Here is a 5,000-nt window from a genome sequence, read left to right as displayed (position 1 = left end):
TGAAGACCATTCATGGTGGAGGTCAGTCCTGATAATTCCCATGGTGGGTGACAATCCTGATGATCTCCATGGTTGTAGGCAGTCCTGATGATCCCCGTGGTGGGTGACAGTCCTGATGACACCCCACTGTGGGTAACAGTACTGATGACCCCTTCATGATTGCTGACAGTTCTGATAACCCTCATTGTGGGTGACAGTCCTGATAGCCCCCATGATTGGTAACAGTCCAGATAACCCCCATGATTGGTGACAGTCCAGATAACCCTCATGGTTGGTTGGTAACAGTCCTGATGACCACCATGGTGGGTGACAACCCTGATGACCCTCATGGCGGGTGATTGTCCTGAGGCCCCCCACTGTGGGTAAAAATTCTGATGACCCCCATGATTGGTAATAGTGTGACAGTCCTGATGACCCCCCCTGATTGGAGACAGTCCTGACAACCCTCATGGTTGGTGACAGTCCTGATGGCCCCCATAATGGGTACCAGTCCTGATGACCCCCATAAATGCTGACAGTCCTGATGACTCCCCATGGTTGGTGACAGTCCTGATGACTCCCCATGGTGGGTGACAGTCCTGATGACTCCCCCCAATGTGGGTAACAGTTCTGATGACCCCCATGGTTGGTGACAGTCCTGATGGCTCCCCCCAATGTGGGTAACAGTTCTAATGACCCCCATGGTTGGTGACAGTCCTGATGACACCCCAATGTGGGTAACAGTTCTGATGACCCCCATGGTTGGTGACAGTCCTGATGACACCCCAATGTGGGTAACAGTTCTGATGACCCCCATGGTTGGTGACAGTCCTGATGGCTCCCCCCAATGTGGGTAACAGTTCTAATGACCCCCATGTTTGGTGACAGTCCTGATGGCTCCCCCCAATGTGGGTAACAGTTCTAATGACCCCATGGTTGGTGACAGTCCTGATGACCCCCCCCTTCCAATGTGGGTAACAGTTCTGATGACCCCCATGGTTGGTGACAGTCCTGATGGCTCCCCCCAATGTGGGTAACAGTTCTGATGACCCCCATGGTTGGTGACAGTCCTGATGACACCCCAATGTGGGTAACAGTTCTGATGACCCCCATGGTTGGTGACAGTCCTGATGGCTCCCCCCAATGTGGGTAACAGTTCTAATGACCCCATGGTTGGTGACAGTCCTGATGACCCCCCCTTCCAATGTGGGTAACAGTTCTGATGACCCCCATGGTTGGTGACAGTCCTGATGACCCCCCCTTCCAATGTGGGTAACAGTTCTGATGACCCCCATGGTTGGTGACAGTCCTGATGACCCCCCAATGTGGATAACAGTTCTGATGACCCCCATGGTTGGTGACAGTCCTGATGACCCCCCAATGTGGATAACAGTTCTGATGACCCCCATGGTTGGTGACAGTCCCGATGCCTTAATAAACAGCACATGAGCTGTAAACACACAGGCAGAGACACAGGACTTTGCAGCTTCCCATCCAGAGCCGAGCATTTTCCTCCCCGAGCCAGCACTGGACAGCGACAGGTGCTGAAAGCTCAGCCCGCATTACAGCAATGACGGCCGGCCGAGCGTTCCCCACCATAAAGGAGCATTGGAAGCCTTACCTTTCTGGCAGGACGTGTCAGTCAATGGAAAAACGGAGCGGAATAACGTGTCTGTGCAAAGGAGCAAACGATTGGCTAATCCTGCATAGAATGGCTTGAAAGGAGTGAGCAGACCGAGCTTCCTCCCGGAGATGAGAACACACGGGTATGGAAGGAAGGTGTGATAGAAGTGCGTATAGAGCGGCGGCAGCAGGCTGTGTGGATGGAGGAGAGAAGACGGCACTTCCACTAGTCCAGTCTGTGAATGGTGAGGCTGGAGGAGGAGCGCACAGCTGCAGCTCCCTGGGAGAAGGCGACGCTAATGTGTCTTTCTCATTTATTCCCCTCTCTCTTCTTCACAACACCACTAGAAGCATCAGCCAATTCCCATACTACTGAGCATGCACATCACAGGCTTATTGGGTGCTGCAGCCTGCTAAAAGCCTCACAGTGTTCAGCAGAACCATGCCATTAGCCTTAAAGTCACTCAACTCTCCTATAAGCTTTAACATGAAAGATAAAGTCTGCACCAATCTAATGGTGCCAAAGGGAGAACATTATTCTTACAATAAATATATAACATTTAAATACCAAAAATAAAAGACATTTGACACTGAATTTGCATTGATATAATTGGCCACGGCCATTTATTAAAATTCAATAAACTATAGCAAGTGGGAATAAACCATTTTACTTATAGTTTCGCCAAAAAGCCCTAACTAACCAATTATAACAACACTTTTTTATGTAATTCAGCCAAAAGCTCGAATTACCCGTTCAATTGAACCAAAAAAACATCCCCACTTCAAAAAGACCGCAACAAGATAAAATAAGGGGGGAGGGAGGGACAATTCTTCTTCCTCTGCTCCCGCTGACTTACTGTACTAACAGATTTTCCTTCTTTTAATAGGCTAGTTACTGGATCCAAGGTGGCTGTTCTTGTCAATATTGACCAATCACAGGTAAGTACTTAAAGTGGAGTTCCACCCTAAAATGTAACTTCCGTCCATCTTCTTGCTCCGGGTCACTTGTAAAACAAATGGATTATTGCACTTTTTTTTTTTTTTTACTTACCTTGTTTTAGAAGATAGTATACTTACCTTACTTCCTCTTCCTCCCTTCCTGGCTTGCAATGATTCCTGGGAGCTGAACGTCCTCGCTCCCAGGAATCAATGCGCCTGCACTGGCCCCGACGTCAGTTCCGGTGCAGGCGCCGTCATACCTTGCTAAACAGCTTCTGGGCATGCCCAGAAGCTGTGCAGGGATGACGCTGCAGCCCGGAAGTGACGACGGGGCCGGCGCAGTGCATCGTGGGACCGAAGAGGACACAGAAGAGGATCGCGCTGGCTTCAAGCTGCCCACACCTGAGATGGCAGCGCTGGACAATACATTTTCAAGGTAAGTATTTCTTCTTGCAGGTAAGTGCAACCTGGGACAGTTCAGAGGCTATCCATTATGGAATGCACTAGCCCTGACTGTCCCGGGGGTATTTTTATGTATTTTTTTGGGTTTTAGGTGGAACTCCGCTTTAATGACCAATAACATACTTTACCTAATGACCAATCATATTTGACATGTCTTTAACTTATGTCATGCCATGGCCCCATACATGTAAGGCAGGTACATTATGACCTGTCTTCCATTTCCATTCGAACCTACCCCTGAACCTCTTTTTTTTTTTTTACATTTTTTTTCTGGGCGTCTTGCCTCTGCCAACATTCTCTTCTAGACGAGAATATTGTTTTGATATAAATATATTGTGCTACCCCTTTAAAAGACATGCGATCACAAAAAATTATAATAAAAAAAAAAAAAAACACTAATGCAAATCAAAGTGATCAACTTAAAGTGATTGTAAATGATCACCATGTAAAACAAGCCATTCAGTTTAAAAAATACATTTAAATCAAAACATTTTTGTACAGATATAAAAATATTATAAGCACCTTTTTTCCCCCATTTTTAAGTGATCACATTCTCTCTGCTCTCAGCTGCATAAGAGCTAGGGGGAGGAGAAGCAGCAGCACATTGAGCTTCCCAGTGAATGGCTGTGCAGTGGGAGGGTGTCAGGACAAGTTTGATCATTGGAGGAGAGTACATTGAGTTCTCAGCACAGCTAGAGAGCTGAGCATGGTGTGCTCCCTTGCTTAGTGTGGTCAGTTTGTAATAGGAAAGCAGAGAGACTGGCAGGAACACCAGGGATTTCACATAAAGGAAGCACTACAAAGAGAACAGGATACCTTTTCATACAAATACATGGTACAGCAGGCACATATCAGGAATATGAAGTGTTGGGGTAACACACGCTTTAATATGTGGCATGAAGTGATGGCAACAAATCAGATGTGACAAAATTGTATAGTAGAATAAAAGAAGCAAAGCAAAAAGTCAAAATTCAATTGTGTAATCTGTGTAGATAGAAAAAAAAAATGATATGGTGCCAAACTTCACTGATCTGTCATTAAAATACAATAAGGGTCCTTTCACACCTGTTCGTTCCGCCGACGAACTCCGTTCTGCTCAGCGGGGGATCGATCCGCCAATCCCCACTGAGCAGGCTGATGACAGCTCTGTCTCCGCTCTGTGTGCGGAGAAAGATCTGTCAGATCCTCGCTGTCCTCTATGGGGGAATCGGATGAAAACGGACCGCCTGTCCGTTCTCATCCGATCCCATCCGTTCCGCCGACGTACTCCGTTCTGCTCAGCAGGGGATCAATCCGCCGATCCCCACTGAGCAGGCGGAGAACAGCTCCGTCTCCGCTCTGTGTGCAGAGAAAGACCTGTCCGTTCTCATCTGATCCCATCCGATCTGCCAGACGGATGGAAAATAAGGTTTTCATCCGTCTGGATTTGACGGACATCGGCATGCGCCGATGACGTCATCGGCTGCATGCAATGTAAATGTCTCCTAAATGGTGCAAGTTTAGGAGATATTTACAGTACCTATAGGTAAGCCTTATTATAGGCTTACCTATACAGTAGGTACAAACGCTGAAAGTAAGTTTACAACCACTTTAAAAACACTACAATGGTCAAACTCACATTGTGTGAAGATAGATACAGCACAAGGGTTCCACTGTGGCCACACTCAAGATCCCAACAGGGGAGAGGAGAGCCGTGGACATTTATCCTAGCTGCCCGGATCCTGGCAGCACATCTGAAGCTATCCACCACCACGCGCAACAGGCATATCCTAATATCTTAATGCGCATGCCTGGTCCAACCGGTGCTGCGCTCCAAGGACACACAAACCCACATGAGTAGGAGACAAGTGGGGATGCCACACAGTTGCAATGGCAGTGTGTTTTAGAGGCATGGTCTCCTTGCTCAGGTTACCCCCACTCAATGGTAACTCGCTAATTTATAGGGGAAGACACGCTCACGGTGACACCTCTTCTGTCTCCGATCTTAAAGGCACACA

The 5,000-nt window shown here is 47.6% G+C and overlaps 1 protein-coding gene across 3 annotated transcripts in view; it reads right to left on the bottom strand.

Annotated features, from left to right (window-relative positions):
* The window catches only part of DLGAP1 (DLG associated protein 1), an 876,465-nt gene extending 874,619 nt beyond the window's left edge, over positions 1-1,846 (bottom strand). For 2 of the 3 annotated variants that reach the window (XM_082258776.1, XM_082258777.1), the window contains exon 1: positions 1,601-1,846. The gene's annotated coding sequence lies outside the window, so the exon portion shown is untranslated. The remainder of the gene's footprint in view (positions 1-1,600) is intronic. The other variant, XM_082258774.1, reaches the window with a different exon arrangement.
* Positions 1,847-5,000: the final 3,154 nt, after the last annotated feature.

The sequence above is a fragment of the Pelophylax lessonae genome (genome assembly GCF_965119305.1).
Source record: "Pelophylax lessonae genome assembly, chromosome: 5".
NCBI lineage: Eukaryota > Metazoa > Chordata > Amphibia > Anura > Ranidae > Pelophylax > Pelophylax lessonae.
The sequence above is the reverse complement of the archived record's forward strand: the minus strand, read 5'-3'. Positions and strand labels throughout refer to the sequence as shown.